Genomic DNA, 13,495 nt, shown 5'->3' on the forward strand with positions numbered 1-13,495 from the left:
ATTTCTCAGACTTTAGCCATCAAGCAAAGAAGACACAATGATTCCCGAAAGATAGGATTGAAAAGGCAAATCCCATGAATAGTTCATGTTTTATATCTTTAAAAAAAAGTCTTCCTCTTTTGTTCTTGAAAGATATTCTTTTGAGCTTAGAATTCTAGCGTAAGAGGGTTTTTCCCCCCAGTGTTTTAAAACATTCCTCTACCGTTTCCTCACTTGAATTTTTTCTGAGGGGAAATATACTATCATCCTTATTTTTGTTCCTCTGTATAATGTGTCTTTCTTCTCCCTCTGGATGATTTCAAGGCTTTCTCTTTACCATTGGCTTTTAGTACTTTGATCATGATGTGACCTAGCATAATTGTTTTCTCTATCTTTTATGCTTGTGATTTGTTGAGCTTCTTGGACCTGTGGGTTTATACTTTCCATCGAATTTGGAATATTTTTGGGTATTTTTTTTCAAAAAAATTTTTTTTCTGTCCGAAGGAGTAAATCACTAGCAGACTGACACCACAAGGAATGTTAAATGTCATTTGGGTGGAAGAGAAACGATACTGGATGGATCTCATAAGGGAATAAAGAGTGTTGGAAAGAGGAATTACACAGGCTCCCACTGGAATGCTGGGAGTTTCTGTTACTATTTGCCTCTTTGTAAAAAACAATAGAACATTTGAAGGCTAATGACAACAATGTAGTGTTGGGTTTATAACATATGGAGAAGTGGAATGTATGACCACCATAGCATAAGCCCTAGAAAGGAAAAAATAGAAGTATACTATTACACAATTCCTTTTTGGGGAGGTGTAAATTGTAATTTTTTAATTGGAAAACAAATATACAACTTGGAATGGATTCGAGGCAAATTGTTTAAGTGGCTTAAACAAAATTTAAAAAAAATATGGAACACTTCACAAATTTGTATGTCATCCTTGCATAGGGGCCATGCTAATCTGCTCTGTATTGTTCCAATTTAGTGTATGTGCTGCCAAAACGAGCACTAATCTCACAGAATTCTTACATTAAATGTGCGTCATATAATACCACTTGAAAATACATGGTAATAAGTAAGGTTGTATAGTATAAACCCTAAAGTGACCACTAAAATACCAAGACAAAAAGCTATAGGTCTTAAGCCAACAAAAAAGATGAAATGGAATCAGAAAAATAATCAATTATTCATAAAGAAGTCAGAAAAGAAGAAAAAGTGAACGAAGAACAGATGTGAAAAATAGAAAACAGAGAGCAAGCTTATGTGTAAAAAGCTAAGCAAATTAATAATCATGTTAAAACTTTCCAACCAGCACCCGGCAGAATGGCTCTTGAGAAGAAGGGTGGCGAGAAGAAGGGGCGTTCTGCCATCAGTGAGGTAGTGACCAAGGCATACACCATCAACATTCACAAGTGCATCCATGGAGTGGGTTTCAGGAAGGGTGCCCCTCGGGCACTCAAAGAGATCTGGAAATTTACCATGAAAGAGATGGGAACTCCAGATGTTTGCATTGACACCAGGCTCAACAAAGCTGTCTGGATCAAAGGAATAATGAATGTTCCTTACCGTATCCGTGTACGGCTGTCCAGAAAATGTGACGAGGATGAAGATTCACCAAACAAGTTCTACACTTTGGTTACCTATGTACCTGTCACCACTTTCAAAAAATCTACAGTTAATGTGGATGAGAACTAATTGCTGATTGTCAAATAAAGGTATAAAATGGCAAAAAAAAAATCATGTTAAATATAAATGGTCTAAACACCCACATTAAATGTGCAGGTAGTCAGATTAGATAAAAAAACAAGACTCAGCTGTATGTTGCTCACAAGAAATTCACTTTAAATTTTGACACAAATAGGTTAAAAGGATAGAAAATGATGTATCATGATAACAATAATCAAGAAAATGATGGAGTGGCTATGTTACTATTAGAGGAAACTTCAGAGCAAAGAATACTACCAGGGATGTTTCATAATGATAAAGGGGTCAATCTATCAAAAGAAAACAAGAGAGCCCTAAACATTTATGCACCAAATGCAGAATTTCAAGATAAAGCAAAAGTGGATAGAACTGCAAAGAGAACTAGGCAAATCCACAGTCACAGTGGAATAGTTCCATATCATTCTCACAATAATAGAATAAGTGGACAGAAAGTAAATAAGAATATAAAAGATTTTTTTGAAAAAATGTTTAAAGATTTTATTTGTTTATTCATGAAAGACAGAGAGAGAGAGAGAGGCAGAGGCAGGGGGAGAAGCAGGCTCCCTATCCTGTGAGCTGCCCTGCCCCCCACAGGTGTGGGAGCCAAGGCTGGGTGAAGAGGCTCCATGGCAGGGACTTATTTGGGCTCCTGGGCTGAGCCTGAGGCCATTCACCAGCTGTGTAACCTTAATCAATCGAAACTTCTATTTCCTCATCTGCAAAACAAAGCTGGTAATACTTCTCTGTGCATCTGCTGTAAAAGATCGATATTCTACAAATACACCAGGCAGGCAGCCTGGTATATAATAAGCACTTCAGAAATATGATTCGGCTGTCCCCTTCATCATCCCTTAATTTGCCAGGGAATGAATAAACCACCACAGATCTGCTTAGATTTGTCCCTGGCTTGCTTGGATCATCAGCTCCTGAGAGAGAGGAACAGGTCACGCCTCTCCTCGGGCCCTCAGTCTCTGCATGGAGGAGAGCTGCCTGTTGATTGGCCATGTTAGAGGTGAGCACCGGGGCCTCTGAGTGCACAGTGGGGGATGTAACCCAGCTGGGCATCACAAAAGGCTTCTTAGAGGAACTGATGTCTGAGCCGAGTCTTTGCTTTTTTAAGATTTATTTACTGGAAAGAGAGAGAGCTCCAGCTCATGAGTGGGGGGGGGGTGGCAGAGAGAGAGAGAGAGAATCTCAAGCAGACACCCCGCTGAATGCGGAGCCCTATCCCACAACCCTGAGATCATTACCTGAGTCAAAACCTGAGTCTGACACTTAACCGACTGAGCTACTCAGACACTCCTATCAGAGCGGGGTCTTAAAGGAAGTCAGGAAAAGTCCAGAGAAGAGGGGAAAGCGTACCAGGCTGAGGGAATAGCATGTGCAAAGGCTCAGAGGTGAGAACCTGGTGTGCTGAGGGAAGATGGTTGGGATCTGTTCTGCGATGGGGGCGAGGCAAGAGCTAGAATGACCCTTTGCACCGAGCACAGGGCCCGGCACGTGTTGTGCACACATTTAATATTTGCTAATGAATGGCAGAAGGAGCAAACAATTAAACAAGAGGTTAGTTGGTTTGTCTGAAGTCTGGAAAACCTATAGGGATTTCTGGGAAAACTGGGACCAGGTCATGAAAGGCTTTGAATTCTGGGATGAGCTTATTTTTCATTCCATAGGTGGTAGTATCTCAATGGGTTTGATCTGTTACAAGGCAAGATAGAAAATGACAGGTGAGTCCCTCGACGCAGCTGAGCTCCTCACTCAGGAGCATCTGTTGAAATCGGGAAGGCCCCTGTGGGCAATATTGGCCAATGGCCCTTATCGGTCATTGATCCTTGAGTCTCGAGGGGTTCCCTGGGACCAGAATCCTGGGGAACAACAATGAGGGGGAAGGCTGTTGTGTCTGTGTTGCTCTTCCTTGGCCTGGACTTGAAATGATGTGTCCCTTTTCTCCCTGGAGCCAGACCCTGCTCTTCCTCCCCAAACCACCCCGGAGCAGGAGATGGGTGGCGTCCTTGCCTGATTCCTTTCTCTGGCATGCTGGTTGCCCCACTGATCTGCACCCCTTTCAGGATGGTACCATCCATCTTGATAGGATACAGCTGGACTTCTTTCCAAACATCCAGGACGGAGCCTTCATATGCTCAGGAAGTTTCTGCCCTCATGCCGTCCTTTCCATGTCCTGTTCTTCCCTGAAGGGACGATGTGGTCCAGCGGGGCCACCTGGCTGGGGCTGCAGGCAGCTCTAGCACCTTAAGTCTGTTTGGCGGGGAGCCGCCTGGGACGCCCTCCCTGTAGCCCAGGCCTACTTCCAAGGACCTTGGGAGGTGGGAGGCAGCCTCAAGATGACCCTCACTGATCCCCACCTCCTGGTCTTTGTGTTCTCATGTACTCCTCTCCCCTTTCTTATACCAATACAACATGGCGCCATCAAGGGTGTGCCACTCCTGTGACTGCGTGCAAAGCATGGTGACTTGTGTCTGCTAGCAGACTCCAGCTTTGATGGGACAAGCTCTCAGGTGGCAGAGGCATATGTAACATGGAACTGAGGGTGGCCCCCAGCCAACAGCTGGCGGGGAAATGAGGCTCTCAGTCCAGCAGACCTCAGAAAACTGAGTCTTCCAGCCATTATCCAAGTGAACTTGGAGCAGGATCGTTTCTCTGGGGAGTCCTCAGATGAGACCCGACACCAGCCAGCACCTTGGCTCCAGCTGGTGAGACACCAGCTGAGTCACACCTGGGCTCCTGACCCTTAGAAACCGAGATAAAGCATGTGTGTTGTTTTAGTTGCTCAGTTTTGGGGTACAGAGAGCATGTGTGCAGGGGCCCGACCCTGGCTGCCTCCTGCTTGGGGTAGGGCAGAGTTCACTGGGGAAACATGCCGGCCCAGGTGCACCTCCAGAGCCAGGCCACAGTCATCCACAGTTAATGTGGATGAGAACTAATTGCTATTTGTCAAATCAGGCACAGCGCTTTCCTCGTGAGGGCCGCTTATTCAACCGGACCAAAGCCAGGTGGTGGCCAAGGGGAGATTAATAAGCATGCGCCGTGCCGCCCCTCCTGTCCCTGGCTCCTGCCAGACACTACACAGCGCTCCCTCCCCTTTGGCCTGGTCCACACCACCCCAGGTCTGATCATCTCATCTTCCTGCTTAGGAACATTTCCTGCTGAAACCACGAAGGTCAGCTGGTGAGGCTGCGCAGGAGGGAGGGGTGTGCAGAAGGGTGGTGCCACAGTGAGTCTCTGGAGCCAGGTTGCAGTCTGAATCCTGGCTCTGCCTCAGACTGGCTTAGTTTCCTAACCTCTCTGAGCCTCCGTTTCCCCTTTTGTAAAATAAGAGTATAATAGTGTCTGTCTCATAGGGTTGCCGTCAGGATGGATGAGTTAGTGCACATAAAATACTGAGAACAGGACCTGATACTTGGGCTCTCAGCATGCCCTCATCCTTGCGGTCTCTTAGGTTAATCTTTTGGTGTGGGAGTTTCCCTGTCCTGCACATTTTCCTTCTGGGCTCAGGCCCTCCACCCACCCTATACTTGACTGACCACTTGGATGCTTTGTTCCTGCTGTACCCTCTGCCTGGATGCCATGTACCCTAAACTCTTGGTCCCCCCAAATGCTGCCCGTCCTTCAGTGCCCCAGCCCCCGTGGACCTTGAAGGCAGAGCACAGAGGAGGGAAATGGACTTCGGAGCCCGAGAGGTGTGGTTTCATCCTTGCTCCACCTCTCACTTGCCTTGAGACCTTCTGATTTCCCTGCCCCACTCACCTACGGGTGCAGATGGTAAAGCCAAGCCCGCAGTGTTCTTAAATGCACTGACTGTGGTGGTTCCTAGAAGGGCCTGGTGCACAAAGGGTGCCTAATAATTGCTGGTTGGTACAATCAGTGCCAGGCTGACATAAGCCAGCTCTGCCCCCGGCACTTCACCTCCGGAAAGGCAGGTAGATTCCCCGGGAAAACCTTTTCCTCCAGCCTTGCTCTGGGAAAGAGAAATAGAAAATTTTCTAATTCCAAAGAGTAAATGTCAGAGGCTTGGGAAGGATTCAGAGGTTCTGAAAATAAACCTGGCATACATGGGGGGAGGAGGGGGAGAGCCAGGCGGGGCATGGAGATGAGGTGCCAAGGCTGGGAGAGACAGAGACACACAGAGAGAGACTGCAGGATCCCTCTTTTTCCTGGGATAAAAGATTCAGGTGGCCCCTGAGCATTTGTGGGGCAGACCGCCTGCTGTGCCGGGGGATGTGGCGCCTATGAGCAGAGTGTGCAGGGCAGACTCCTTCAAAGCTCCAGGGAACCTTCATGCTGTGAGCTCATGGGGCCGGAGGACACTGTCCCTGAGGTTGCAAACCCTGCAACACTGCGGTCCTGGATGGTCCCGGGGCCCACGTGGCAGCCCCTGGCAGCCCTTCCTGAGCACCCCTGCTCCTCAGAGCCCTCCAGCCTGGCCCTACATGATCTGGCTCCACGGCCCCTCACCACCCCTGTTCCTGCTCCGGATTCCCCAGTGACAGCGGAAATTCCCGGTTCCCTGTATGACCTGGGAGCAGAAAACCCTCCTTGCTCCCAGTAAGCCCCGACGCCCCCCAGCCGAGACCAACACCTGCCCTGTCCCTGGGATCTGGGTCCTGGGAGGGGTGGGGACCCAGCCTGGCTTCTGTTCTCAGAGGCCTGGGAAGACAGCTGGGCGTCAGGAGCCAGCGGAGGATGGCCGGGCTGTGAGTCAGCCAGAGCTCCGGTCACTCCCGGGCAAGACCGCGGGCTCCAGGGGGCTGGGGGCCACACACAACCGGGAGGACTGGCGGCTGGCATCATCCATCCACGTTTCAGTTACGTCCCGTTGGCGCTCCCCAGCCGGAGCTCCGACACAGTGGCCTTGGAGGGGCCAGGAAAGCAAAGGGGAAACCCCTGTTTACTGATCCTCAGGTGCACACCCGGCCCACACCAGGGGCTTTGCCTGAGATATTCCATTTAGCGTTGCATTAGGACAGTTCTCTTCTGCAAGCCCTTGCCCATCTCTGGGCCTCCGTTTCCCCCTCTGTGAAGTGGGTGCGGGCCTGGAGGACCGTTCTCCCGGGTCCTTCCCATTCTGCGGTTCCTCTGAGCCTCAGTCTCTCCTTCTGTGAAAGGGGGTGGTGACGACACCCACCTCTCGGGGGCTGTGGGGGACACAGGGGGGAGAGGGTGCGGGGTGCTGGGTGGTGGGCGGGCGACCTGGGAGCCGCTGGTCCGTCTGGTTCCACTGTCTCCGCGCCCCTGGCCCCCACCTTTGCTGCCATTTCCTGGGTGGCTGCTGAGCTGTGAGGGTCTAAGCTTTTCCACAGCCGGTCACCCTTTTGTCCCCATAACCCACAGGGGCTGAGTGGTTTGAAATGCAGGAGCGTCCTGTCCTCCAGATACTCAGAGCCCCTCAGAGGCCCCACTGCTCCTATGGCAGTGACCTGACCTTGAGCCTGTTCAGGATCCTGGGAGTCCGACTCCTGCCCCGCCCCCTGCAGCCCCTCCCACACTCACCCAAGTGGGAAACTGAGGCTCAGGGAGGCGATGAGACTCACCCAGGCCGCCCGTGGGGAGATGGCCGAGCCGAATTCAAACCCAGGCCCATCGGGCTGGATCCCCGTGCCCAGCACCCCCACAGGCCATCCAGGAACGTCGCCTCCAGGTGGTGTGTGCCCCCAGGGGGCCCTGTCCCAGCAGACAAAGGCTGTGTCTACCCCCGCATCTGGGTTTGGTGATCAGAGGACAGGTATAATAACACCAGCCTGGGGGGTTTAACAGCCAGAAGGGGTGCACTATCTCATCCCTGGGAACGAGCCCTGATCAATCTGTTTCCATGCCCTTGACCCTCCCTGCAGCCCCAGGTCACCCTGATTTGTTTTCCTCCCAACCGCTGCACATCTATTGATTTGGAAGGAATGTGGGAGAGGCACTGAGAGGCTCTGATCTGTCCTGGTGATGTTCCAGAGAACTCGGCGAGCCTTTGAAGAGATTAATGCTTCATAATCACTGTGATTTGGGTCCACGGGGCACAGGACACTCCCCAGGCTCCTCATTAAAGAGCTAATTGTGTTATTTGACTGCGCAACTGATGTCTCTGCCATGCCCTTTGCTGGGCCTTCGGAGTCCGGTAGACTCGGGCATACAGGTGGACCCGGTGTTCCTCGCACAGGCAGCTAAGCACGGCCCAGCTCAGCTCACTGGGCAGAGGCCTCCAGGAATGCACTAGAACAGGGGGCGCTGGTCTTGTTCATTCCCTGCCTTGATTTCTCCTATCGCCCTTCATGCAGTAGCAACTCCAGGCACTGTTGGGTTCCATCAGTTGATCAATATTGCTGAGCCTGGACTCTGGGCTGTACCCCTTTCTCTTCTCCTTTATTTATCAGTGGGCTGGTGGGGTGTCCTAAGGCCCTGAGCTGGGGTGAATGCAGGAATACAAATAAGGGGTCTACCTTCAGGGATTCACAGTCTGATGGAGGAGGCAGACACCCAAGGGGACAAACACAAAGAGAACGGATAGGCGCCACCGTGGGGGTGAGAGTGGGTCTGTATTTTAGGCACTGAAGTGAGGTGGTTACAGGTCCAAGGCACGTGGACTTGTGTCCCGGCCCTGCCATCCACTGGCCGTGGACTCTGGATCGGTTACTCACCTCCCTGAGCGTTGAGCATCCCCTCTGCGCCATGGGAATCATGTTGGGAATTTCTGTTGCTGTGTGAACACCAAGATGAAGCATTTCTGTTTGTGCACGTGCATGTGTGTATATGTGTGTGCATATAGAGCAGTGTATATGGATAATTCCAGGGCTGACATCGGCTCACCCCGCGCCACCTCCTCTGTGGATTCTGATGTCGGGGGTTGAGTGACTATATGGGAGCGTGCTGCCCATGATGCCGCTACCTGGCATTTTCTGGGCAGTGACAGGGACAGAGGTGGTAGCCTTCATTGTCCCCTCCTCCCCTCATGAGATCACCTGACAGTCTAGGGGCTGGCAGCCAACCAGCTGCTCTCCTGCTCCACACATGGCTCTTTGAGGTCTAAAAATAGATGCCTCCACTTCCCTGTTCTCTCCCCAGGCCAGTGGAAAGCAAGGGCAGAACAATCACCTGGAAAAATGCCCTGAAGGGGATGCCAGTTTGGATGAGTTCAGCCTGAGGTAGTTGCATCTATTTCTGGGATGTCACAGGACCTAAGCTCCCGACTCACTCATGCCTTCATGTATGTAGCTGATGTTTATGCAGCACCTACTGCGCCCCAGATCCTCGGATAGCCTTGCTCCTCATCTCCCCCCACCCCTGCATTTTCTTCTGATATTTGTCACCTGCAAAAGTGTTTCTGCAGAACAATCACAAGCACCACCACAAACAGCCCTTTGGGGACCTCACATTGCCATGCAATGCTGAGCGACTATCTGGGGCTCTGCACAGATGGGGGTGCCGGGCATGGCAGGACACCGTGGTATGAAGGGGAGGCAGCTGTGGTACCCAGCAGGTGCTCAACAAACTTCAGTGCCCCACGGAAGCATTTATCCTGCAGAGGGCTCTGTGTGTGTGTGTGTGTGTGTGTGTGTGTGTGTGTGTGTGTGTGTGTCATGGTGAGTCATGGATTCTACTGGATAGATCACCGGAAACCTGACCGGTCCTGTCAGGGAGCATGTGAGATGTTCTCCAGGGAGGGTGCGGATGCTTTGCGGGGAAATGGGATTCTGCTAGGCATAAGCACATGGGGCCAGAGCCAAGGGCATACGATGATGGCTAGACCCATGGCTGGACGGGTGGTTGCATAGCCAGTAAGAGGGGTGCATGAGAGGACATGTGGGAAGAGGAGAGGGAAGAAACGGGAAAGGGAACGGATGCAGGGCTGACAAGTGAGGGATAGATGGACGAGGGGCGAGTGCTTGTAGGCTTAAGTGAGTCCAGGAGGGACGGTCCTCCCCGGATAACACAGACTAGAGGGATAAGGGGGTTGTGAGTATTCTGGTGGAGAGGGCAGGCATCATGAGAACAACGACCCTTGCCTTTTGACCCTCTCTCTGCCGCTGTGGTCATTCCCCGTGACATTCTTGACATCTGCTCAGTTCCAGCTTGTGGGACAAGCTGGGGCTCCGAAGAGAGGCTGGCCGTCTGGCGGGAAGGCTGTGTGCCGAGGGCCAAGAGCCGCGTGCACAGTGCGCCCGGGGAAGTACAGGGATGTGGCCCGGAGTGTGCCTGCTGCCTCGCCCAAGCTACTGAAGATGGGACACAGCTCACTCCTTAGTTGCTGCCGCTCCTTTGATCACAGCTGACGGGCCCAGGGATGAGGCACGGGTCACTGCATAGCTGCATTTTATTTTAGTTTCACTAAAAAGCCATGTATAGCTGGGTGAATTTCCAGCTGCATGCAAGGTGTCAAGTGAGCACGATCTGTTGGGAGAGTAGAGACAAGGTCACGTATGAGCCCATGGAGGAAGGAGGAGAAGGAGAGAGTCCCTGTCTTGATTCCCTGGGCTTCCCACACCAGGTTCTCGGAGGTCCAAAGCACCTTGACAAGGATGGTAGCAGTGAGAAGGGAGAGACTAATTCTGCCAGAGAAGGGGGTTTAAACTGTCAGAGAAGGAGCCACAAGAGCTGTGACATTTGAGGATGGGTTTTGAAGGGTGACTAAGAGTTCTCCAGGTGGAGGAAGAAGAACACAACATTTCAGCCTGAAGATGCATGGAGACGGAGCACATTCCTGCCATTTGAATCTAGTTTGCATTAAGAGTTGAGGCAATGGAGAAGGGAGGAACAAAGCCCCCTCTCCTGAGCACCTACTAAGTGCCCAGGACCACACAGGTGCCTTTCATGCAGCTCATTTTGCCCTCACAGTCAGGAGTATGTTCCTCATTCTACAGACCAGGAAACCGAGGGTAAGAGAGACCCGGGAAGGCTTGTGCGGTGAGTAGAGGCGGGATGTGAACCCACCTCTGCAGACTCAAGCCCGCACCCTGTCCGTGGAACCTTGGCACCATCTCGTCCAAGGCGGGGAAGACGGGCCAGGCCAACTGTGAGAGGCGCAGTGCCCTCTCTCTCTCCTGATGCCCCAGGGGCCCGGGCCACACCCGCCCCCTGCCGGAGAGGGTGGTGAGCGGCTCCCTCCTTCCAGTGGATGCTGGAAAGGCTGGGATGCGGAGCTGACAATGCTCCAGGCCGCGGGACTGACACTGCTTGAAGGTGGGATGTCATTAGGTAGAGCTGTTCCGCTCAGAAACAAAGTGTGTCGCGTGGGCCCGGTCTAAATAGCCAAAGGCAGTAGCAAATTACAGGGAGAGGGAGTGTTATTTTTCCTGGCAGCAAACCTAGTGGCAGCGGAATTTTTCCCCGTTATTTATTTTTTTTAACTGAGGTACAACTGGTATTATATACCATTCTCTAGCTTCTGGTGGACAGCGTTAATAGTTTGGTATCTGGGTTCATTACCAAGTGATCACCTCCAGAATAGTCACCACCGATTTGTTTTTTGTGTCCATGAGTTTGTTTTTGTTTTGTTTTGTGGGCTCATTTTTCTTTTTTAGATTCCACCTATGAGTGAAATCCTACTGTTTTTGTCCCTCAACATGGATGACCCTGGAGGGTTTCCGTTAAGTGAAGTGAGGCAGAGGTGATGGGGTTAGCAGTGCAAGACAGGGGGTCTGGCAGGCTAGCGCGGCCGCCCTGCCCTGTGGTCAGAAGTGTGCAGAGAATGGAGAGAGGAAGGGAGGGGAGCCACTTGAGGGGAGGGTGGGTGGGGGTGAAGATGGAGGAGAGAGTGCTGGAGGGAAGGGGAGCAGGGTGAGGGATGGGAGGAGGGGGGAAGGGAAGAGAGAGCAAGGAAGAAGGAAGAGGCAGGGCAGATAAACAACAGGAGGAAGGAGGAGAGATAACCAGGAACCACGGTGCAGAGAAAAAGATGGAAGGAGGGGTGCAGGGGTGAGGAGGGAGAGAGCCAGGAGCCCAGGGAGCGGCGGCCTCCAGAGCAGTTTCCAAGGGCTCAATCTTCCAGCCTTGCTCGGGGCAAGCCAGGCCAGCAGCTGACAAGCGGCCCCAGGACCCATTCTGTGCTGGTCACACGCTCCCAGCTCTGGTCCCACTCGGGAACCAGCTCAGCCTGATTCAAGTCGGCTTCCGCCCTCCTTCTGCCTGAGCCAGGATGGTCTGCAGGGGCCCGGCGGAGGTCCATACCTAAAGATGCCAGGCATGGGAGTGCCATCAGGATCTTAGAATACTTGAGTTCTAGGACCAAGTCTGCCACAAATTTGCTGTGTGACCATCACCTCTCTGGTCTGTGTCCTCCTCTGCTAAAAGAGGGGGTGGCATTGTGCCCCCTTTCATTCCAACTTTCTGTGGTTTATTAAGAAGAGTAAGAGATTTATTCAGCGCTTGCCGTGTGCCAGGCACTGCCCTAAACCATTTGTAGGTTTTGTGCCCCACGAAATTCTCACATTTTTCAGACGAGGAAACTCAAACTGTCAGAGATGAAGTGTCGCCTCAAAGTCACGCAGAGGATTAACAGGTTCTCTCACGCTTGGCTTGACTGTGAGCCCCAAGATGGCAGGGATTCTAAGATTTGCCTCACAGCTACGTCCCCAAATCCCAGGACCGTGGGGCCCCCAAGGAGATGCCCCATCAACCGTGTTGATGAGTAAGTGGACCCGGGTCTGTGTGAGATCGGAATCTCTCCTATCAACCCCTGTCCCCCACTGCTGACCTGAATCATGCTGTGAATTCACTGGGGTCCAATCAGAAGATAGAAAGGCACCAGTAATCTGAATTGGGAAAATCTAATGCAAACAATGTTTCACCTATAAAGGTGGTTAAACGCTAGCAGAGGCCGAGAGGACCATGTGGTCCGGGATAGCAAATGCAGACAGCAGCTACTCCCTCCAGTGCTGAGGGAGAAAGAACAAGGAGCCAAGAACTTAAAGAGGATTCTCCCCACCCCAAATCTAGGCTGCGATTCAGACCTCGTCCACAAGGGTGCGCCTGCACAGGAACACATAGCAAGCTAGGGCCAAAGAACTTACCAGAGACTGCAGACCAGAGGGGATCCACCTCTGTCAGGTCAGCCAGGCAGATGAATGAGACACCTGTGAGAGGCTGTGGGGAGACCAGAGGTGGTCCATGGGAAGCGGTCCACCAGGGCGCCAGAGAGACTCGGTGGAGAGTGAACGCCACTGGTCATCCCATGGGAAGTGGGGTGACCCATCATAACCAGGAAGAGAAGCAGCTTCCTTTGCTACAGCATAACAGTGTCCCTCTAGGGCCAGGTGTTGAGGAAGACTGATGTGGGGAAGGAGAGATGCTTACAAGGCTCAATCTCAGTATCAAAGCACAGAGCAAGGAAGGGTGGGCCCCCGGCACTGTCCACCCCTCTTGCCACGCAAACCTATGTTTTCACCCACAAACATTCCCACAAAAGGGAGACTGCTCTGCATGTCCATCTAATAGGGTGCCATCATCTTTCATACCAGGGAAGACGTTTTCACTCTTTCCCCCAAATGAGGAGACATCAAAGACCTGACACTCTCTGTTTCCTTTGCTTTGGGGCCTGGGAGAAGTTGACGTGCCCCAGAGAATGCCCTGGCAGCCCTCTTTGCCCCAGATTATGTGGTGTCTGACCAATTTCCCCTTGGTAATTAGGGTCAATCATTCTAATCAGTGCAGTAGCTCCTTTTCATTCCCGTTGATTCCATGACATAAGAAACCCCAAATAGGCAGGTGGAAGTCTTGTGCAATGCAATGGAACCTGGTTAGAAAACGTCTCCCCTTCTTGGAGACTCTGAGCTCTTGACCAGCAGAGCTCAAGAAGTCAGAAGGGGA

General features: G+C 51.8%; 1 non-coding gene and 1 pseudogene across 1 annotated transcript; one reads left to right on the top strand and one right to left on the bottom strand.

Annotated features, from left to right (window-relative positions):
• Positions 1-889: 889 nt before the first annotated feature.
• Positions 890-995, bottom strand: LOC114217252 (U6 spliceosomal RNA). The gene has a single exon (XR_003610948.1). It is a non-coding gene; the product is annotated as a U6 spliceosomal RNA (small nuclear RNA).
• Positions 996-1,309: 314 nt separating this feature from the next.
• Positions 1,310-1,681, top strand: LOC114217068 (large ribosomal subunit protein eL31 pseudogene; annotated as a pseudogene).
• Positions 1,682-13,495: the final 11,814 nt, after the last annotated feature.

This window comes from Eumetopias jubatus, unplaced genomic scaffold (genome assembly GCF_037043125.1).
Source record: "Eumetopias jubatus isolate StellerSeaLion01/CBP00866 unplaced genomic scaffold, mEumJub1_p1.0 scaffold_4, whole genome shotgun sequence".
In the NCBI taxonomy this organism is placed as follows: Eukaryota; Metazoa; Chordata; class Mammalia; order Carnivora; family Otariidae; genus Eumetopias; species Eumetopias jubatus.